The sequence below is a fragment of the Schistocerca gregaria genome, chromosome 11, assembly GCF_023897955.1.
Source record: "Schistocerca gregaria isolate iqSchGreg1 chromosome 11, iqSchGreg1.2, whole genome shotgun sequence".
Taxonomy (NCBI): Eukaryota; Metazoa; Arthropoda; class Insecta; order Orthoptera; family Acrididae; genus Schistocerca; species Schistocerca gregaria.
The window spans coordinates 85,335,198-85,360,061 of record NC_064930.1 but is presented as its reverse complement, the minus strand read 5'-3'; the positions used below and the strand labels follow the sequence as shown (position 1 = coordinate 85,360,061).

The window sequence follows — 24,864 nt, the reverse complement described above, 5'->3', positions numbered from 1 at the left end:
TAAGCATCATATGTTAAATTTTTTTGCAATACAAGACTACATAAGCAATTGTATCTTCAGGAATTTTATCATGAAAAATGGTAACTAAATTCATTATGTGGCTAACACATTCATTCTCCTAAACATATTTATAACAAAAATAGGGTAATTTTCAATAAAACTGAAGGGATTTACATTGACATCATTCGTTTGAGGGACTCGCTTAAAATCAACAAAAGCATTGTATAGTTTCAGAGAATATTTGGTAGTTCAAGATGCCGTAATTCTTGAGGAAAAAATTCATTTCTCCCATTTTTCATATAGATATTCTGTGAATTAACGTGATTGCATGAATCAGAATCAAATAGTTGATTATTTTTTCGATCAGTTTGCAAAACAACGAAAATAAAGTATGGCACATCATTTTCTGAAGAATTATAATAATTACTAATATGTACTTCAAAATCTCAATTTCCTTCTAATCTGTCTATTTCAACAGTTTCTGATTCAAAGAAAGAATTTGGAACTTTTGGGTTTTTTAGTCTTTCTTCTTCTAACTCTAATGAATATTCTGGTTCATATTTCATAACAGGAACACGAATTTTACCTTCTTATGGAAGTGTATCTTTTATTTCAATTCCAGCATCATTTTTATCAGCCCATTTAAGAATAGCATCTCCAGCATTTGAACTCCAAGTAAAAATTAATGTTAATCTCCTTCCACACATCACTTCTATATAATCTTTGAAAAATCCACCAAACAAATCTAGTGGAAAAAGTACTTCATTTTTGTTACTTTTATGATCTTCTATGGTTAACTCACAAGCTATATCTCATAAAGACAGATGAAGGAATGAACAGATGTCCCATTCTAGACAAAATATTGTTTCCTTTCTTTATAGTGTTGACCTCAAACAACTTTTCCACATAATTATCAATTAATTTTTTATTGTTTTTTCCATCATATTATGGATAATCTGTAGTACCATAAGTTCCAATAATACTAAAAGGCATGTACCGGATGATCAAAGGGTCAGTATAAATTTGAAAACTTAATAAACCACGGAATAATGTAGGTAGTGAGGTAAAAATTGACACACATGCTTGGAATAACATGAGGTTTTATTAGAACAAAAATAAAAATAAAGTATTGCTACATGCATGAAATATCTCTTGCACGCATCGTTTGGTGATGATCGTGTGCTCAGCCACCACTTTTGTCATGCTTGGCCTCACAGGTCCCTAGACCTCAGTCCATGTGATTATTGGCTGGGGGTTACCTGAAGTCGCAAGTTTATCGTGATCTACTGACATCTCTAGGGATGCTGAAAGACAACATCCAATGCCAATGAATCGCCATAACTCCCGACATGCTTTACAAAACTGTTCACAACATTATTCCTCGACTACAGCTATTGTTGAGGAATGATAGTGGACATATTGAGCATTTCCTGTAAAGAACATCATCTTTGCTTTGTCTTACTTTGTTATGCTAATTATTGCTGTTCTTATCAGATGAAGCGCCATCTGTCGGACATTTCTTGCACTTTTGTATGTTTTTGGTTCTAATAAAACCCGATGTCGTTCCTAGCATGTGTGTCAATTTGTACCTCTCTATTTACATTATTCCATGATTTATTCAGTTTTCAAATTTATACTGACTTTTTGATCACCCAGCATAGTTGTGCAAGATTCAGATGAACTCATCCACATCCATTATTTTTATTAATCTGTTTTCTTAATGGGGAGATATAGATTCTTCTCGTTCACTTGGAATCACTAAAACTGATAACTCTCAATTTGGTTCGTGATTTAATAAGAATAAATTTATTAAGACGTTTCTATAATTACTGTGACATAAGCACTGTTAAAGGAAATCAAATCATCAATTTCAGCAGTTATAGTAACTTCTAAAGCTTGAATACGTTCAAAAATTGGAATATATACAGGATAATGCGGTTCATGAAATATTGGTCCAAAAAATTCTGCATTAGGCTTGAATAAAGTTTCTTGATGAAAATGATTATTATGTTTAACAAATATTCCTTTGGGGAAATTGAAATTTATATAAATTAATTCAAATGGAATGATATTAAGAATAGCCTTTTAGTAGTAAAGTTAGTAACATCCTTTTTATTACCTTCAATAATTTGATTATTCAGTCTTAATATATTACCTATACGATCTTTTATATCCATACTTTTATACTGTCTTTCTATTCATCTATCCATATTTTTATACTATCTTTTATATTTATTTCACATCACTTTCAATAACAATTGTTTTTAAAATATGATCTGCTTTAATATGAGTATCTGTATCTTTTTAATGAATAAATTTTTCTAAATTTTTCAATCTATATTGATGTACAGAAATTTCTATCATTTCTCCACTGCAATACAGTTTATTAGTTTTTGCTGTGATATATGAATTTAGAAACTAATCAGTGCAATAGGACTAAAGCTATCTCATATAAGTGCAGTTAATCTCTTTTTGAGAACAGAAGGCTTATCACCTAATGAAAATAATCTTATCACTGACTATTAAGAATTTTTTTAAATAAATGAAACTTAATCAAGACTGCTTTAGCTGTTGCAGAATTTAGAAACCAAAAATAAGAGTTCTATAAAAGAAAGCAAAAACTAACACAGTAAAATTTTACCATATTCTATTTGACATGCAATCATAGGACCAAGTGGCTGCGGAGAAACGACGTTAATGATTGGTAATTATATTCTAGCATCTGGATGGTTGAACTGGCATAAAATTAACCATTTGTACATTTATTCTTAAAGTTTAGATCAACTGAAAGATCGAGAATTTAATAAAGGAAGTGAAAACTGAAGATAAGTGTAACAAAAAAATACTACCTTAATTAAAAATTATACCATTAGAGCAATGTCTAGATAATTCAGTACTAGTATTTGAAGACTTCATTCTTGAAAATCAGGATATAGTTAGAGAATATTTTACTAGATGAAGTCATAAAGGAACTGATTGTTTTTACTTAGTTCAAACTTATTCCAAAGCAACAAAACAATTAGTCAGAGGTAATCTAAATTTTTCAAATATTTTTAGACAAGATGATGCAAATTTAAGTCAATAATATCATGAATTCATTGGTGGTGATTTAAAGTTTCATGATTTTAAAAAAAGTGTAGTTAATGTTGAAATGATCAATTTGGGTTACTAAAAATGTTTCGCAAAATACGATGCTGAATTTCTTAAACAGCTAGGAGAAATTGAAGGATAAAAAGGAGAATTTAAAAAATGGAAAAAACAACAACATACAGAATACGAAAATTTTTAAGAAAATCAGCCAGTTATCGATGAAACTGGACAAGTTATTATTTTATAAGTTCTGAATGTCTACTCTCCTTTTCTTCACAACACACATAGCAATTTATTTATAAATTTTCAAATCTTCAGTTTCTTGTAATTTGTCAATTATTGATTGTAATTTATGTTCACCATGTTTTCTAATCGATGTAAAACTTGTGTTACCAATTTTTAAAATTTGTTTGTAGTTGGGTGTTTTGATGATACAATAAAAGAATAAAGTCCTGATCCTTTAATAAACGTAGTATTAGGATGTATATTTGTAGATAGTGAATTTAAAGCACTATTTAAATTCATTAAGTTTAATATGCATATTTTACCAACTACTTCAACATTTATCTCGATAATTGATATTCTAAAATTTCTGGAATACAATTACCTTTAAAGCATGAATTATTCTCTTTATCAATTACCACAAAAACTTTTGTATTATTATAAACAGTCCTGTTGTTGTTCTGAACAGATTCAAATAACTTCATCATAGATGTTTTTGAGACTGTCGCCATTTATTGCAAATAATTTTTAGAAGATTTTTTATTTTACTCTCGTCTTTCTTAGTGGCCGTTTTTCTGACAGCTGACTTTCTTTAAGTTGAATTAAATGAAATTTCGAAACTTCTCTTGAACAATTATCCAAAGTACTGAAATAATTTCGATGACAAATAATTCTTAATGTTTCTTTCATTCATTTATCGAATTTGGTAGATAATTAATTCTTAAAAATTCCTCAAAAATTAGACATCTGTTTCTGAGAACAAAGTATCCATAATAACAACCATATTTTAAAATAACAGAAGTTGGTCTTAAATTTTCATCATTTAGTTGAGGAACCACATTACATAATAATGTATTTATTTCTTCATGTCTTCCGTTTAATACATCAAAAGGCATATCAACATTTTCTCTCAAATATTCTATTCGTTTTGCAGCCAATTGATTTATATTCTCTACTCCTTTTATATAATAATTTTTGTATTCTATTTGATATCTGTAGAATTTATCATTTCTTTTCTAGTCTTATATTCACCTCATTCATGAATTGCTGCTAATACATCATGTATAACCCATATTCTGAATGCTTTTACGATCCAAAAGTTAAAGAATATAAGCCAAGCTCTTTGATAAATATCAATGATTTTTCATTACCCTATAATCCCAAGGTGGCCTCTGGGTTAAAATTTTCAAATACTTTTTTATCATCTTTATGAATATGTTTTCTAATTGCATAGTCAGTGTTTTTATATTCCAATATTTCAGCAAAATCTTTTGCTTTAAACAATGGATTATTATTTTCACCAATAGTCACCGATTCAGGATCACAATTATATGCAAGCGTGTTATTAACAGGCTCTATGACTCACTCCATTTATACATAGATTAAAAAATATTAGATAAAATAAAGTTCTTTAGCACGCACATTCAAAACTACGTCATAAATATTTTTTCTCTCCTCATTTTTTTTGTCAACAATATCATTGGACTAATCACATAATTTATCAACAAAATTAAATAGACTGTTAAAATTGATATGTAGATTTCTTTCCTATTATTTACTTTGTTTACACGAAAATAAATATCAAGTATATGTTCTACAAATTTATAGTATACATTCATATTTTATGCCATAAAATTTTGTGTGTTGTTTCGGTATTCCACTATTATATCTAGATAAGCCTTCTGAAAGATGATTTAATGGACAATACATCACCATCTTCAAAATAATTTTTATAGCATATTGCTTAGATGTAACTATGTAAATAATTTGTTCTTTCTTCATCTCTACTGCATCAGAAATATATTCTTCGTTGTAGAAATTCTTGATGTTTTGCTTGTACTTCTGTCACTTATGATTCAGTAGTTTTTTGAGATTTATATGTTTCAACAATTACTGTATACTTCAGATAATCGAGTAGTACTTTTTCTAAAATAATGTAACATTTTCTTTCTTGTTCACATTGTTTTGTATTGAATGTCATTACTGAATTTTCAAAATTTCTTTTGAAGAAGATTATTCAGGTTTCATTTCATTTCGAATATGTTCTTAGTGTAAATCAAGTGGATTATTGTGTTGTATTTCTTTGTATGGTGTTTCGTTACAATTAAGAAATTTAAAATAATCTTTTTTATATTGTGTCAATTTTCTAGGTGGGAAATTTTTCCCATCTGGAATTCCACATAGAAAAGTTAAAACATAATTTGTAATCTACACATTCTTATCATAGAATATGGAACCCAAATATCTTTAAACTAAGTACCTAAATTCAGTTGATAACTTTTTTGATATATAAATCCGAATACATTCATCATATATATTTCTGAACTCTTGATAATGGCATTAGATGTGCTCAGAATTGGCGCCATTTACATAGAATAAAAATATATTACATAAAAATATTTATTCCAGGTTTCAGTAATGTGTCATTATAGATGACAATTTCATTTTCATGACATTTGTATTGTATTGCAAATTCAAAAATGAAAAAATACACAGTAAAAATGCTAGCAACAGTAAAAAAATTAAAAGTGTAAATGCTTTATCTATACAAGTATCTATGCCACAACCACAGGAAAGAGGATTCATTTATTAAGGACTGATTTTTATTAATTTAATGAAGAAGAGCAAAAAATTTGGAGAAAATAAGTAAATTGATAACTTTTATTCATACATGTACACAAAGGATAAAGCATTTAAAACTAAAAATTACAGGTAGTAGTAATTTTGTACAAGGGTGTCTCATTAGTTTTCCAAAAACATTTGACTTCAAAGAATGGAAGAAGGGATACTTCCCACATTTGTTCAATACAGAAGGAAATGAAAATGACATAGGACCAATTCCAGTTATTATTGTGTTGACACTATGAAGCCGAAAGATAGAGAAGCATGTCTCAAATGGTACAGATCCAGAGTTAAAGAAAATTGTGTGTTCAATTTGAAAAGAGAAATTGTTGAATACTGCAAGTCTGATGTAGATATTTTAAGAAAAGGTTGTTTAGAACTGAGAAAACAATTTCTAGAGAAAGCTAATATTGAACCATTCTGTTATTTGACAATCGCTGGAGTTTGTATGACTATACACAAATCTAAATATGTACCTGAAAATACAATTACTGTATTGGATAAAGAAGAGAAGGATAATTACAGTAAAGAATCCACAGCTTGGTTAAACAGTTTGAACAATAATAATATTTTGCATGCTCTGAATGGTGGTAAAGTAAAAATAGCTGATCCAAAAGTAAATGCAATTGATAAAGAAACTAATGCTGTTTACCAGTAGCATGGCTGTTTTTGGCATGGTTGTAAAAATGTTTTAAAAGTGAGATAATTAACAATAAAAATCAGGAAACAACACATGCAGTTTATCAAATTACTTTAAGAAGAAATGTGTAATACGAAATGTTGGATATAATTTAGTGGAGATGAGGGAATGTGATTGGCTTAACTCCCCAGAGTATAAAAGTCTTAAAAAATTAAAACAGTTACCTAAAATTGTTGAACGATTGAATCCAAGATATGCATTTTATGGTGGTCATACAAATGCAATGAAATTAACAGCTAAAGCAGATGGTGTTATTACAAAAATTTATTGACTTACATAGTCTATATCCTACTGTGCAATCTACAACTTTTAACCTAAACAACATTTGAGAAAAATATGTAGACCAAGATAGTATTCAAAAAATGGTCAGGTTTAAAAATGATGTGCCACCTAAAGGATTGCATCATCTCATTTTACCAGTTAGACTAAGTGAAGATACATTGTTTCCTTCGTGTGTCAAATGTGCTGAAGAAAAAGAAAGATAAATGTAATCACAATAATGAAAAAAGTTTTACTGGTACGTTGATGCCTAATGAAGTGAGGAAAGCTGTAGAAAAAGGATACAAAACTTAAATGTCTATGAAGAGTAGGATTTTAGGAATACAAGCAACATGCTGTTTAAAAATTATGTGAAAGATTTTCTGAAATTAAAATTAGAAACCAGTCCATACCGTTTTGAAAATGATAAAGAGTATATCAACTTAGTTAAACAGAAATTAGGTATTGGCTTAGATTCTGATAGAATAATGGAAAATGCAGGAAAACTAACTATTGCTAACATATGTCAATTCATTATGTGGGATACTGAAAAAGGCAAAATGTAAGTCAGACAGAATATGTAACAAATTTACAGCAATTTTATGATATAGTTCAGATGATCAATTAGATAATATAGATATAAATTTTCTTAATGGCAATATGGTTCAGACAAAGTTTAGTTTCAAGGATTATTAAATGTATGTGACACAGCTACAAATGTTTTATAGTTGCATTCACTACCCCAAATGCAAGGCTTAGACTGTATGATATGTTAGATAAACTAGGAGAATCTGTTATATATTTTGATACAGATAGTCTAGTATATATTGATAATGGTGAAAATACTGTGGAAACAGGATCTTTGTTAGGCGAATGGATTGATGAATTAGGAAGTAACTGAATTACAGATTGGGCATCAACTGGCCAGAAAAGTTACTGTTATGAGAAAAATGATAAAAGACAGAGATGTAAGTTAAGGGATTCACATTAAATTATAAGAATATTGAAAAACTGAATAGTGAATCTATGGTAAGATTAATTGAGAGTGAAGTGAGGGAAAGATACAATTAGAATACAGTTGATCACTAGATATGTTGATACTAAAAATGTAGTTGATAAACTGGCAAAGAAAGAATTGTCATTTCAGTCTGATGAAGGAGTACATCTAGATAATTATGATACCGTGCCTTATAGATATTAAAAATTATTTATTATTTAATAAGTTTAAAATAAATTTCTATATCTTCTAATTTAAGAACGAAATTCGTTCCACATTTGTTATACAAATGACATACATTGATATGTTGATTTTTATTGTATTATTTTTCTTGTAAATCTCTAATTATTGAGAGAGAAGCTATTAAAAATTTAATAGGATTTCATATATTTTTTAATTACTTTTGGTAAATTATTTATTGGTAAAGTATAATTCGCTACATATATTTCATTCATAAAAAAGAGAGAACCTGAGTTTTCAGTTTCTTCCCACATTTCTATATCAGTCCCATAGTTACTATTAAATCTCATTTTGTATTTGTCATAAATTTGTTTTTATATGTTAAAACTTCCAGTATGGTCCTCAATTCTCAAATGATCTATAATTAAAGATGATTCAAAATATTCTTTGGAAATATTATATTGAAGTTGCTTCTCTCTTGGTTTATTTTTTTGTCAATAAAAATACCAAATTTAATTCATCCTACACATTAGTTATATTTATAATACTAACAATTTATAGTCTTATAAAATGTTTATTTGATATAAATGTATACTCTACTGAAAAAGCTTGATAAAACAAGCAATTCTAATTCATTTAAAATGATTAGTGCACTAGAAATAAATGAATTGTATTAAATTGTGGGATGTGAATATTTAACGACTAGATATGGATAGAAAAGTTGTGTGGAGCTTGCTACAATATTTAAAATTATTTCGCCAGTCACGTTTAATATAATAATAACTAACTGAGACTTTCAATTTCTTGAAGATTGATATATTGCTAAAGTATAAAGGAATGAAGAGAACTAAAAATAATGATAATGGATTTCACGATTTGAAATTCATTGTTTGAATAAATTGTAATTGATATAATTTTTTACATCTTCTTTTTGGTTGTCCACTTACTATTTAAGGGATACCCGATGATTTGTACATGAAGTGCGCCAGATTCTCTGCCACCAGTAGACAGTGTAGACAGTGACGCAGCACCCTGAAGATGGCTAACTGTAGCCAAAAGTGAAATCAGCTGTTTGTGAACTGTGGCCGGCTCCTCTTGTGTCAGTACACAGCATCTGTTCAGAAGAAATGACTACTGTCGTACCTTCTGCCTGACCCAGTGGTTACAAAAAAAAGAGGTGAAACCTATCAAATATAAAAACATGAACGGAATCTGCAAAGTATACTACTAAAAAAACACAAAAAGAACTGAATACATAGCTTGCTGTTCTGCTGGTGTGTAACAGACTACTGTTCGACTCTCACTGACTGAATGATTGCTTAAGCTGAAACGAACGGCTGCTGCCTCTTTAAAACTAACATATGAATAATGGCAGTGCTACAGTTTGTCTGAATTTGCATTTAAAGTCACAAAACACGAGATTACACCACTTAAATAGAAAAACATGCATGGAATTTAAGAAAGATACTACTAATAAAACATACTAACGCTAAATATGTCATTCGCTGCTTTGCAGGTTGTACCACGCGACCGTTGGACTCTGAAGCTAAACCTACTCACATCTGCTGAGAAGGTATCAATAAGGAAAAGAGGATAAAACAGAAAGAGCAGATTTTACAAAAAATGAAAAGAAAAATATTTCAAACATATATGGCTTGATGTATGTTAGTATGGTTATCTCAGTTTGTACTTTCATTCACTTAGTTTACCGTTCTATTTTTTTACTGATTTCGAGGATACTGGAACGCATGAGCTCGGCAAACGTATGATTTAGCAAATTACGCAACAAACTGGACCGTGGAAGTTGTGATATTAATTTTCTTTGTTACTTGGCGATTAGTTTCAAGTCAAAGGTCATTATCAAATCATCCACCAAACTGCGTAATAATGTCCAATATGACAGCCATATGATCACTCATTCGAGTTAAGCACATAAATTAGTGCAGTGCTTAGCTTCGTTCACCAGATCTGTGAATAAAGTTCAAGCCAGCACTAATTTACAAGATACCTTTAACAGGAAAGAATGGTGGTGTGGCTGTCATAACCATATAACAACATTTGCTTAATGGATGATCTGACAATGAGCTTAGGCTAGAAATAATCATTACGTAATAGAAGAAATTAATATTGCAACATCGACAATTTTTTGCAATTTGCTGCATAATTGTATTTTATTTTTTGTGGCCATATAAGCTATTTGTTCTGTGTTGACAGATCTGAGATAATTATTGAAGAAGATATTTGTTATGTAATTTTTATTGCTCTTCAATAATAATATTGGTAATTTGTTTATAGCTGATTTGCAGATTATGTGTCGCTATGTGTATAGTTGTAGAAGTCTGATGATGATGAAATAATAATAATATTTGAAGAGGTAGTGGTGGTGGTGGTAGTAGTAATAGTAGTAGTAGTAGTAGTAGTTGTTGTTGTTGTTGTTTTTGTTGTTGTTGTTGTTCAACTGGTAGAGGGTAACAAATGAAGAACAGAAGCAATGGCCATTAAGCGATGTGTGAGAAAAGTAGTGAGACTGGTTTTTTCAAACAACCTTTCAAAGTTGAAACCCCTTTTCAAAGTAGTTTTCTTCAGCAGCTGTTGACCAGTAGAGTGGTTGTTCCTAGTTTTGGAAGCAGCACTGAGAGGTAGGTCCTTTAACATATCGGTCACGTTCTTTTCAATGTTTTCCAGAGTCGCAAAATGACGATCTTTTAAGACATTTCTGAGTTTCAGGGAAAGGAAAAAGTCCCAAGGACAGTCTGGAAGTGATAAACACAGCACTTTCCATAGGTAGCACAACAAAGTGTTGCCAAATCACTTATAGTGTTGATAGTCTCATTACTTTTTTCACACATCTCATGCAGTTGGTAGTGTTGTCTGTGCGTCTAGATTACAAGGAAAAAATGTTCCACTTCTTTATCCTGGGATGTCAAGCATAATGCGATGGCAGAGTCCATTGTAATGTTATTGTCCTTTTTGCGATTTTGATTTATGACGAGATACGTGTTTGTGGGCTGATTGTGTTGGTTTCTACAACTTGCAGTGACCCATCTACTGTGGTGAGTGAGGTCTCGCCGTCTTGAGGGCTGAAATTGATGATCCATATAAAAATAGATTTTAGAAATATCATGTAAACTTTCAGTTGTAAAATAATTAATAAAACAAAAGTGTGTCTCCAATATTGAGAGAGAGAGAGAGAGAGAGAGAGAGAGAGAGAGAGAGAGAGAGAGAGAGAGAGAGACAGAGAGAGAGAGAGAGAGGGGTGAGAGGGCACTCAGATTTGTGGAAAGAAACTTTGTAATTTATTTAGGATGTGAGGAAGACTTGTTTGAATATTCGGTGTAAATATACCTTTCTTGCATGTAGACCAAGAATTTTTCTAAATGTTCAGGGGCATTTTGCATTACGATGGGGAAGTGGCACCAATCTCTGAGGAAGTAACAGCATAGGTTGCCACCAGACACTTCAGCTGTGTACGGATCAGCAGAGTTATGTGGGGGGGCACTGTAACCCCCACTGTTGGCCACTTGGGAGTTTAATTTTAGGTTGGATACTTTCGCTGCACTTACCATCATAAGGCCAGCTTCTATGTGGAGTCAGCTGTTTTCTGGAAGCGACATATCAGCTGGCTTTGGGGCAGTGCCTGCACCCTTGGATGAGGCCCTGGGGCCTCTGATCACACAGCCATGAGACACCATGCTGTGGGCACTCTCTGCTATGGGATAACTTATGACAATATACTAAAGCTGAGCGATCAGACCTGAGTGTTCTGTCAGTTGTGACAGGACAACAATTTAAAACAGGTTGGAGATGGAGTGATAGGCATAATATCAAAATGACACTTGCATACACTTCTGGAGGTACGCAGCAGTGCCAATATCTTTGATTTACCACTGGTATATGTAATAAAAACAATAATACACTGTATGTGTCACCTATTACAACTGCAGCTGCTGCTACTATTACCCAGTGCTATCTAGTGGAAGTAGAGATTATCAGTTCATGAACTTATTATAACATACAAGTCATGGGTACGATTTTAGCGAGTGGTGATAGTGTAGAATCTCCTAAGATACGCTTCCTACATGTCCACTGCATATTGTAAATTTGAAGACTCTAATGAAGAGTAATTGATGAGTCAAGTAACGACAGATACATTTGAGAAACAATAATGTAGGGCTGAAGAAATAATATTTCGATCTTGTGTGGTATGGGAGTGACCTCAATTAAGATTATTCAGAGTGTGTCGTTTTCTGTTCTCTTTAAGGTTGCGTTACCAGTTTCTAATATAACAAGAGGTGTCAAACCTATTGAACATTTTCAAAGCCCATCCTTAATATCACTCTCTAAGACCCTGTGGAAAGTGTTTTAATATAAAGAGATTAAGGCCGAAACTGCATTACACCTCGAAATTTTTCTAGATATTGTATCCTTTTTTTAAATGTTTTCTGGTCAGATGAAATCTATGAACTTTAATGATTTCTGGGTCTGTCGTTCTGTAATTTCTTCCAAATTCAGACTATGTGTATTCACATTTAACAGTACTTTTATGTTACGTTTCACTGCTTACACCTAATGATGTGTACACACACTCACACAAAACACACAAAATACAACCAAAAAATTCACCGTGGTTGGAAATACAAAGACTTTTTATCATAACTAATAAAGCTGTTTTCGTTTAACATTAAGAAATCTGATATTGAGAAATTTACTAATTCAAAGCAAAGGTCCCTTAAGTACTCCATTGAACACAAGCAGATAGTTCGTTGTAGTCCATCATTATCATAAATTCTATCTCATGACTTTCTCTGAGGAAAAGCTTCATAACATGCCTCTGCAAGTTAAATCTGAAAAACATAAAGATGTCATGAAGCTTGCCAAGAAGTCTGTGCAGGCCTCAGACATGGGATTTTATAAGTTGCTCTGTGACAGAACTGTTACGGATGCTGAATTTAGTTCATCAGAAGGGGAAGGCTGATCAGCTTCACATCACTCTTCTCAACTCATAACTTTTATTAAGGGATCCTTTTTTTGTAATTCTCAGAAACCTCATAATATTCTGCAATACACAAAGTGCTAATAGTTGTAGTTTCTTTAGGCGCTTGTTTATTAATCTGATATATTCACAAAACCAAACTGTATATTACAAGAGAGATACAAGTACATTTTTCAAAAATTCGATAAATATCATCAAATTTCTTACTTGGTTATGTAATAAGATATTACCATGTGCTAGTGGCCTAAATAAAAGTTGAGAAAAGACAAGATGGATGAAAAAATTCCAATTTGTGGACAGATTTTTTAATTTCTTCGAAATTATGTAAACATGACATACCTGATTAATGTACCAACGCCTTCAGCTGATCATAATTTGTTCGATGCTGAACTTACACACACTGACAGAAGAAAATCACAGCACCGACAAGGAGTCGTGCAACATATACAAAAGTTGGTAGACATGATTCTATAATTAAAAGATAATGTCTATTCAGGTTCCATGCAGTCCCATAACAGACGCACTAATAGTATCACTATGAGGATCTAAATCAGGTTTCCTTTAAATGCACACTGTAACGATCATGAGCTTTAGTTACCTTTGAGATTGGATGTGGTGTGTTGACGTCAGTCAGGCATGTCTTTTAAGGTGATTAAGACCCCATTATCAGTACCTCATTGGGTTTGAATGAGGTCAGGTAATAGGTTAACAAAGAGCTGAATGTTCCTTCTGTGCTGCTGCACAAAGACTTGGCAGCAATATAGCCACTGTATGCGACTGCTGGCTGTGGTGGTATGAACAGCCACAAGAAGACTAGGATCTGCATGGCCATGTAACATTACTGAGAGAGAAGAGCATCATGTATGGCATATGGCAGTGTCGCATTGTACTTAATTTGCAGCATCAGTTGGCACCACAGTAACACAATGAACGGTTACAAATTCAAGGATAGCTCAGAGCCAAACACCCTGTATTGTGAATTCCACCAATCCCAAATTACCATGATTTGCGGCTTCATTGGTATCAACCAAGAGCTCACTGGAATGCAGTGATGGCTATGTACTGTTAATAATGACGCCAGTTCAGGGTCTACTTGTTAACATACTGTATCTACATCTGGAGTTATCATCTGTCATTTCATATGACAGCATGAGCACTCTTGTGGTTATTCCATGCACCCTCACTGCAAATTTGCATGCAAGTCTGGTGATTCGATCTGGAAGTGTTTTTCAACTGGACAAAGCTCGACCACATGCCACTGCTGCAACCCAACGTACTCTGGAGTGTGCCAACATGTTGCCTTGCCCTGCTTGATCACCAGATCTCTCTCCAGTCGAGCACACATGGGACATCATCAAACGACTCCAGTGTCATCCGCAACCAGCGTTAACTGTCCTTGTACTGACCAACTAAGTGCAACAGGCATGGAACTCCATCCCCCAAACTGACATCCAGCACCTGTACAACAAAATGCATGCGTGTTTCCATTCAATGTTCTGGTGGTTATACCAGTTATTAGTGTACCAACATTTCACGTTTGCAATGGCTATAAACCCGTAAACATGCAATGTTAATTACATAGTAATGTTATCTATACAAACATTTTCCCAAAATGTTATTACACGACATGGTAAAATCATTTGCTCATGGTCTTAAATGTAAAAGTAAATTTTGTTAGTAGATATCATGTATCCCTATTTTAAATTGACACTTCATGTTCATTTGTTTTTGTCACAATGCTGATAATTTTGTAAAATAATGAAATTAGAACCTCCTTTGGGGAATATTTAATGTATTCTACAAGATTTGTGTGTGTTTGAAAATTTCTATGCTGTTAAAATAATAATTTAAAGTTGTGGGGGAACACTAGGACTAACGTTGCCCGCTTGGTCCCAATTACTGTGTCAGAGCGAATAACAAAAGAAACAAAATCCCTACACCCTGATAACCAGCATCTCCTTCTAAACCACGTAATGGATTTCAACCAAACTTGGTGCACATATTGCAAAACAAAACAAAAAAAGGAACAGCACTGCCGGCATTAGAATGTCCTAGCTCCCACACGAGCGAAGATCCAGGTACGAAACGTGTTTTCTCAGCACCTGGCGTGTATGGATCTCTAAATGGCAAGTATGTTGTGCAGGTAGTATCAGTATGCTTTGTGGAGGCTACACTTGCTCATAGATATGGCTGAGCTGAGATATGGATGGGCAGGAGAGGGGCATCGGTTGTAAGGGGAATGCCAGAAGGGACAAGGTAAACTGTATAGGTGGAGGGGTGGGAGAAGGGGCAGGGACCGGTTTTGGAGGAAAGAGAGCCAGAGAGAAGAAGAGGGAAACAGGGAGGGTGGGAATGAGGTGGTGGCCAGAGGGATATGAACAGGGATAAAAGGAGGAGATAATTCACAGAGGACTGGAGAATATGGAAAGAGAGTAGAGGCAGATCAGATGTGGGAGGCAACAGGAAGGTGTAGAGGAGTATTAGTGAACTGATAGACCAACCTTCTTCACAGCAACTACATTTGCAGATGGACACCTTACATAGTAGTAATGTTAAGTAGGAGTGGTGTTTCCAGCCCATGCCGTGCAGACTGCCCTGCACGATGGTTTGGTAATGTAGCCTGCTTTGTTGACCATCAGCACTGAGGCATTTCCATAGGTGTCTATAACTCCATCACAGCTGACACCAAGTGTCTCACATGAAAGGTTGCACCATGCTGCAAGCTCCATCAGTTTCCACTCATCTTGCACCTCCACAAGAACATGACTACACGTATGGTAATAATGAACAGATGTTTTACACTATTTGTCTTCACTGCAGTGTGATGCTTCCCATGCTATTGTATGAAGCCTCTGGGATATGCACAGTCCACATCACATCATTTACATACAGGAGGAATGGCCATGACTCCTGTGCAGCATCTCAACATGTTGTTGCTCCTGCAGACATACTCACAAAGTACTGCCACACACATTCTTCTGTAACATTACGCTATGTTTGACTAGCAAAGAGCCAAAAAGCAATCAAATGGCAGTTGGCTGCCAAATGGGCCCAAGTGCCAAGAAATGTAAGCTCAACCATACACAGGAATGTACACAGGAGCCAGCCACACAAGTTAGGCAGTGCACAATAGCTTCCACAAGCAAAGCATCTAAGACAGTCCCACAGTGTGACACCTGCTTACACTGCATGAGACAACTCTAGCTGCCTCCAGAGCTCAGAGACTGTGTAACAGTGTGAGGGGTGACTTCAAGTGAAGAATGACAGCCAGATGAACGAAAGTTTACATCACTGCATGAATCTCAAACCAATGGAGAACTGGATGCACTGTGTGTTCATTGTAAGCCAAGATCTCCTGACCTCTGCCATAAGGATCGACAAGTAAAACTTGTTTAACTGCTGCATTCCACTGAACTGATGTTTCCTCAATAAGACACTACAACCCAGGTCACATGGCGATTTTACCAATTACAATTCACCTTCAGAGAAATAATATGAAGACAAGGTAGTGAGAATGGTGTGGTAGGCTGACATATCTACTTTATACATACGTGGGTGAAACCACAGTCAAACAGTAGGTGTGTAAACGTATAATGTGATCGGAAATTTCTGTTACAAACTTCTAGGACTTGTAGAAGGGTGTGTGAGTACGTAAGTTAAATATTATGTTCCGTGTGTGTAGCATGTTTGGTTCTTTTTCGGAATAACAAAATATTTAATACAAACAAATGGGCTTCAGTGATAAATAGATGTTTGTTATTCTTCTTTTCGAATTGTTACCTAGTAATTGTACTGTACCACACCTGCTTCAATTCCTCATGCAGAAATGCATGCGTTAAATATCTGAACTGAAACTGTAACTTCCTGTGGATGAAAGTATCCACAGAAAACTATATTCCAAAAAACTAACAGTGAAAATGTAGCAATGTGTTACTGTGTTTCTATAACTATGCTATTTTCTGCATGTTTTATATTTAAAGAACCCACTGCTGAGATATTTGGAGCCAAAACTTGTTTATGGAATAAATAAGTAAACAAATAACAAAATGTTTCGCATAAAGGCAGACTCACAATTCACAAATTGGAGAAGAATTAACTACAATGGCTTTGAAGAAAGAATCAGTAAAATAGCTAATGGAAGTGATGAGCCAGTGCTGTTGAATAATATCAAGCTGGGGATAACTCAAGCAACAAACAAGAATTTACGAAAAAGAAAAGTGGAACCATGAAATATTAGATGATAGGAGAAATAGTAAACTTAATTCATGAAAGGAACAAGCTCAGAGAAGAAAACAAAGTAGTTAACTACAAAAGAATTTAAAATCACTCCAGAACTAAATGCAGAGAATAAAGAGAGAAAAGGACCAAAAGCATTGCTAAAGAGGTACAAGAAGATCAGAAAAAGGGAAAACGGGACCGAGTTTGTAAGAAAATCGAAGCCCTTCAGAAGGAACCTACAACGAAATCTGTAGCAGCAAGAAATAAAGAGGGTATATTATTGATACCCAATTATTATATATTTACTCGTTTGAAACAGGATATATAAAAAGTGTACAGTGGTAAAGACTTCAAGAACGAAAATAACCGAAGTGAAGGCACCAATGAGCGTGAAAGAGAAATGCAAAGCCCTCTAGTCATGAGAACATGAATCTGAACTTAACCTTCAGAGCCGCAGAGAAGGAAAAGAAAATGATGTTGATGGAGTCACAGCAAAATTGCTGAAAATTTTACGCAACAACGTGAAATATCAATTATTCAGAGTAATAAATGACTCCCATGAAAGAGAAATAATGCCAGCAGACACAATGCAGAACCATTATCACATCAGAAACAGAACAGACATTTAACAGCACCAATCATGGAACATTATCAACATTATCACGCTTCAAAACTACACGTGAATACAGTTAAAAGCAGGACAAAAAGTTAAGTGTGTAACTATGGTACCAAAAACTAAAGTAAACTCCGTCCGATCAGCCCTCAGAAGGCCCAACAGTACCAACTGGCTGCTGTGTCACACTCAGCCCATAGGCGTCACTGGATGCAGATATGGAGGGGCATGTGGTCAGCACACTGCTCCCCAGGTGTATGTCAGTTGACAAGACTTCTCAGTCAAGTAGCTCCTCAGTTTATCTCAAAAGGGCTGAGTGTACCCTGCTTCACAACAGTGCTCGGCAGACTGGATGGTCATCCATCGAAGTGCTAACCCAGCCTGACATCACTTAACTTCAGTGATCTGACAGGAACCGGTGGTACCACTGTGGCAAGGCCGTTGGGTAAGTATGGTAAACAAGACCAGTTTGAATCTAGAGAATATAGAGGAACAAGAGAAGCAATTTCTGCCTTGCACATTCTGCAGGAGAGAAGAATGTACGAGGGCTATCCACAAAGTACATTACGTTTTGCAATTAAAACTAAATAAAGAATAGGAATTTTTTATCATATACAGATGACAGCCACACTTAAATACTACTTTTCTACACAGTTGCCATTTAAATAAAGGCACTTATCGTAGAGATGGACGAGCTTGGAAATTCCTTCGTCGTGAAATTCTGCCGCCTGAACCTTCAACCACGTGGTTACCTCTTCTTGAAGCTGTGCGTCGATATCAAAACACTGCACAGCCAACCACTTCTTCATTTCTGGGAATAAGTGGAACTCGCTCGGCGCCAGGTCGGGACTGTATGGCGGATGAGGAAACAACTCCCACTTAAAAGATTCGAGAATTTCACGAGTGGAATTTGTCCTGTGGGCCCGGGCGTTGTCGTGAATCAGCAAGAGCTTTGAACCCAACTTTCCCCTGCACTTGTTTTTTATTGCTCTTCTGATGTTGTGCAAAGTTTGGCAATACCTCTGAGAGTTTACTGTAGTGCGTCTCTCCAGGAAATCCACAAAAATCACACCTTTTCTGTCCAAAAAGACAATCGCCATCACATTCCTTGTCGACATTGTCTGCATGCATTTCTTGGGTTTTTGGGGGGAATTTGTGTGCCCCCACTGCATTGACTGCAATTTTGTCTCGCAGTTCACATGATTAACCCATGTTTCGTGACCAGAAACGATGCAATCGAGTAATGAGTCGCCATCTTTCTAGTAAGCGTCCAAAAACGTTAACGCTGCAGTCATTCGCTGATTTTTGTTAATCTCTGTCATTTTTGCTATCCATCTTGCAAAAAACTTGTGGTAACCAAGCTTTTCGGTAGTGATTTCGTGCAACAAACTTCGTGAAATTTGTGGAAAACTCATAGAGAGTTCCGTTATTGTGAAACTACGGTTTTCATGGACCGCGGCATCGACTTTTTCGTCAAGTTCGGCAGTCACTATGCTGGGTCTTCCACTTCGCTCTTCGTCGTGAACGTTTGTTCGGCCATTTTTAAATTTTATGACCCATTGACGCACTCCACCTTCAGTGATTATGTTGTCCCCATACACTTCACAAAGCTGCTGATAGATTTCTATCAGTGTACGGTTTTTTGCAGTCAGAAACCTTATTACAGCACGCAGTTCACACTTCGCGGCATTTTCAATTAACACTGACATTTCAGACTGTAACATTAACTCAGCGGAGTACAGCACGAACCTCTCATTAGCACGGTAGGATACCGACTGAGCGGCGGAATGCCATGACACCAAGATGGCCACGCTACCTCCGCCCATAACGGACACAAACGAAAACGTAATGTAGTTTGTGGATCTCGTATATGGATGTAACAATTTATTTCACCTTCATTTAGGTAGAAAAACCTTTTGACTATGTGAATAAGGAGCTTTTTGTCACAACTATGAAAGAATAGGTCTTGGCTAGAAGGATACAAGACTGATTATTAAACTTTATCAGAACCCCAAAGCAGCAAGAAAACAGGATCAGAAAAGAAGATATGCAAAGATTTCCACTATCTCCATTTTTATTTAAAATGTTGATTGACAATGCCATTCAGATCATGAAAAAGAAAAGGAAGGAAATAAAAGCCCATGGTGAAACAATGTATAGTACTATCAGATTTGCAGGTGTCATTGTGATAATTGGAGACTCTGAAAAGGAAATGAACACAATGCTGCAAGTCCTTTCAGACACTTATAAACCATTGAAACTGAAAGAGAACAGCCGGCCGCCGTGGTCTCGCAGTTCTAGGTGCGCAGTCCGGAACCGTGAGACTGCTACGGTCGCAGGTTCGAATCCTGCCTCGGGCATGGATGTGTGTGATTTCCTTAGGTTAGTTAGGTTTCAGTAGTTCTAAGTTCTAGGGGACTGATGACCACAGCAGTTGAGTCTCATAGTGCTCAGAGCCATTTTTTGAAAGAGAACAAACTGAAAAAAGATGTACATCTACATCTACATGACTACTTTGCAATTCACATTTAAGTGCTTGGCAGAGGGTTCATCGAACCACAATCATACTATCTCTCTACTATTCCACTCCCGAACAGCGAGCGGGAAAAACGAACACCTAAACCTTTCTGTTCGAGCTCTGATTTCTCTTATTTTATTTTGATGATCATTCCTACCTATGTAGGTTGGGCTCAACAAAATATTTTCGCATTCGGAAGAGAAAGTTGGTGACTGAAATTTCGTAAAAAGGTCTCGCCGCGACGAAAAACGTCTATGCTGTAATGACTTCCATCCCAACTCGTGTATCATATCTGCCACACTCTCTCCCCTATAACGCGATAATACAAAACGAGCTGCCCTTCTTTGCACCCTCTCGATGTCCTCCGTCAATCCCACCTGGTAAGGATCCCACACCGCGCAGCAATATTCTAACAGAGGACGAACGAGTGTAGTGTAAGCTGTCTCTTTAGTGGACTTGTTGCATCTTCTAAGTGTCCTGCCAATGAAACGCAACCTTTGGCTCGCCTTCCCGACAATATTATCTATGTGGTCCTTCCAACTGAAGTTGTTCGTAATTTTAACACACAGGTACTTAGTTGAATTGACAGCCTTGAGAATTGTACTATTTATCGAGTAATCGAATTCCAACGGATTTCTTTTGGAACTCATGTGGATCATCTCACACTTTTCGTTATTTAGCGTCAACTGCCACCTGACACACCATACAGCAATCTTTTCTAAATCGCTTTGCAGCTGATACTGGTCTTCGGATGACCTTACTAGACGGTAAATTACAGCATCATCTGCGAACAACCTAAGAGAACTGCTCAGATTGTCACCCAGGTCATTTATATAGATCAGGAACAGTAGAGGTCCCAGGACGCTTCCCTGGGAAGCACCTGATATCACTTCAGTTTTACTCGATGATTTGCCGTCTATTACTACGAACTGCGACCTTCCTGACAGGAAATCACGAATCCAGTTGCACAACTGAGACGATACCCCATAGCTCCGCAGCTTGATTAGAAGTCGCTTGTGAGGAACGGTGTCAAAAGCTTTCCGGAAATCTAGAAATACGGAATCAACTTGAGATCCCCTGTCGATAGCGGCCATTACTTCGTGCGAATAAAGAGCTAGCTGCGTTGCACAAGAGCGATGTTTTCTGAAGCCATGCTGATTACGTGTCAATAGATCGTTCCCTTCGAGGTGATTCATAATGTTTGAATACAGTATATGCTCCAAAACCCTACTGCAAACCGACGTCAATGATATAGGTCTGTAGTTAAATGGATTACTCCTACTACCCTTCTTGAACACTGGTGCGACCTGCGCAATTTTCCAATCAGTAGGTACAGATCTATCGGTGAGCGAGCGGTTGTATATGAGTGCTAAGTAGGGAGCTATAGTATCAGCGTAATCTGAAAGGTAGTATGGAAAAAATGGGAGCAATTAATAGCAAATAACAACTGATGACATCAAAATTGAGCAGGTAAATCTATTTATTCATCTTGATAGTACAGTCAAAGGAGACAATAGATGCTTAATGGAAGGCATTTATGAATAAAAACATTTCAATCAGCAAACATACGAGTATATGTCAGAAAATCCTTTGCAAATTCTTGTGTATGGGATACACTGTTCTATAGAAGTGACAGTTGGACATAAGTAAATCGGAAAGCAATCGACTTGAAGTTGGTGATATGTGGCTATGGTGCAAAGTTATAGGAACAAGCTGTGGCAGAAAGAAAAAACGATCTGGAAGGCCAAGGGGAGTAAAGGTGCTGAGAAAGAAAGGAAGAAAATGACATACGATGAAGTATTTGGAACGACAGAAAAGTGGATAGGATGTGAGAATTACATGGAACTTATACAAACAGCCAATGACAGAAGAGAGTGGTTGCATCAAGAAATCATTGGACGTTAAAATATAACTGTACTACCTGCTACCTGGGAAACAGCAATGCAGATGTTAGAACCCCATAGCTCCCAAAGAACCAGAGATATGGGCAAAAAGCCTTTTCAGCCCATTTCTTCCAGGCTGCCCAGCACAAATGATGTGGTTTGTGAATGGTATTAGCATGCTTTGCAGGGGCTGCATGTGCAGATGGGCATGGCTGAGCAGAGAGAGAGAGAGAGAGAGAGAGAGAGAGAGAGAGAGAGAGAGAGAGGAAGATAAGATGGACAGAGCAAGGGTTAAGAAGGAGATGCTCAAAGAGGGAGATTACAAGATGGGCAGGGGAGTGGTAGGAGGAGATACAGAGAGAGGGGGGAGGTGATGTGTTTGTGTGGTGTATTGCAAGTCTTAAGGTGCTCAGGTGCTATAGATACACATGGACATAGCTGGAAAGAGAAAAGGAGGAGTAGATGGATAGTGAGAGAGGGAGATGATGAGGTGTACAGACACAGGAGGACCAAGACAGACAGATAAAGGGGTGGGAAGAAATGGTGGAAAGAGAAACAAGGGGAAGAGGGAGTGGTGAAGGCTGAGAGAGACAGAGGGGGTTGAGATCGAAAGAGAGATGGAGAGGATAAGATGTAAAGAAAGACTGGAGAGGGTGAGACATAAAAAGAGCGAGAGACAGCAGAAAGGATGAGAGTGGAGGGGATGAGGCAGAAAGAGAGCGAGAGGAGGTCCAGATGGGCAGAGATAGGAGCAGAGGAGGTACAGATGGACACAGAGAAATGGCGAGGAGGGAGTAGATAGACGAGGTGACAAGAGACCAGAGTGGAGGCAAGTAGAGGATAGACAGATGGAGGAGCAAACAGGGGGAAGATAGGTAGCAGACAGAGAGAAGAGACGAGAAGGGGGTGGAGGGCTGAGAGGAGCGAGGAGAGGGTGGAGGACAGAGAGAAGGGATGAGGAGGAGGTTGAGGACAGAAAAGGGGAGCGAAGGACTGTGGACAGTGAGGGGCTGGGGACAGTGAGAAGGGGCATGGAGGAACTGAAGGATAGAGAGAAAGGGCGAGCAGGGGTAGACAGTCAAAAGGGGCGAGGAGGGGATGGAGGACAGCAGGGGGGCAGACAGAAAGAAGGAGTTGATGGGGCAGTGGACAGACAGAAGGGACGTGATGCAATGGACAGGCAGAAGAAGTGAGGGGGGTGGAGAGAAAGAAGAATGTTGTCAGGAGAAACAGCTGGGCAGAATGATGGCAAGATTGAACATCTGGGCATTACGATGGAAGAGGAAAAGCTAGGCAGTAATATGGGGGGGGGAGGACATGGGTGGAACAATAGGAGGGTGGAAGAGCTAGGTAGAACGATGGGGAGATGAAGAGAGATAGGCAGAAGAGTGGGGGGAGAAGTCCTGGCAGAATAGTGGGGGGAGAAAGTGCTGGCAGAGTAGTGGGGGGAGAAAGGGCTGGCAGAATAGTGGGGGAGGAAGTGCTGGCAGAATAGTGGGGGGAGGAAATTTTGTGTCTACCCACTCATCTAATATAGGGTGCCTAGGAAGCTGTTTTCTCAGATCGTTAGACAACATTTCAAGCACATCGTATTAATCGAGTTTATCACAGTAAGTTACATTGACAGTACTTTGCGTATTCGCAAAGGTTTTGACAAGCAAATAGCGACATACAAATAATCAATGTCGTTCAGTATATACAATTTCAGTGCAAGCTAAACAATACAAGTCACTGCTCTAGCATTTGTATGGCGGCTTGTCTTCCACTCTGCCACAGCTAGGTTGAGTGGCGCTTGTATCCTCTTTGTACAGAGGCCACTCGTGTCTTAGTGTCGCCCTAGAGAACGAGTTTGTCATGGTACTATTGGCTGACATCGTCTCACAGCCCTCTCTGCTCTTCCATTCTTATTCGTCGTGCCAGCGCTTGGTGTTAAGCTTGAAAATTCTCCCCACCCAGCCCCAAAGCGACGGACCGTCGTAGTGTAAGGAGCGCGAAAATGGCGGGAGCGGCCGGAGTGTGGACGCTACGCTAGACTGGAAACGGTGGCTGAGGAGACATCAAGCTTCCAGTCGTACTCCGCCATCCAGCCTTCGCTCTGGAGGAAACATCCCCTGGAAAACGACCAGAAGGATACACGTCCACCTCTGGAGGCCAATAACCACATGTAGAAGGCATCGGCTTATGCCATGTGGGCGAGTCCAGCTCCATCGATAGGACTAGAAGAGGCAGAGACTCCATCTCCATGAGGTCGTCCCACAGTGTCTTGATAACACCTTCTGGCGACTGCTGTGGCTGCAGTGTCCTCGGAAACCGTGAATCTGGGGAAGAGGCACAGAAGGATCACTATGCACATGACAGTGGCGAAGTTGCTTGTCATGTAGGCGCTGCACTCCGTCTGGACCTGAAATGAGATACATGCAAGCGTCAAGTCGACGGATGATCTCATGTCGGGCCCACTGTCTGCTGCCACCAAATACCTAGTAAAACACAGTATCATGCATCATGAAGCAACACTTGCAGCCTTCCTTCAGCACCACTGCTGAGGAGAGTGGAACAGGTGGAACTGCATC

The 24,864-nt window shown here is 36.9% G+C and overlaps 1 protein-coding gene and 1 long non-coding RNA gene across 5 annotated transcripts in view; one reads left to right on the top strand and one right to left on the bottom strand.

The window, feature by feature from the left end:
* The window catches only part of LOC126295455 (zinc finger protein 708-like), an 885,643-nt gene that overhangs the window by 688,545 nt on the left and 172,234 nt on the right, over window positions 1-24,864 (bottom strand). The window lies entirely within an intron of this gene.
* The window catches only part of LOC126295459 (uncharacterized), a 1,097,875-nt gene that overhangs the window by 938,358 nt on the left and 134,653 nt on the right, over window positions 1-24,864 (top strand). The window lies entirely within an intron of this gene.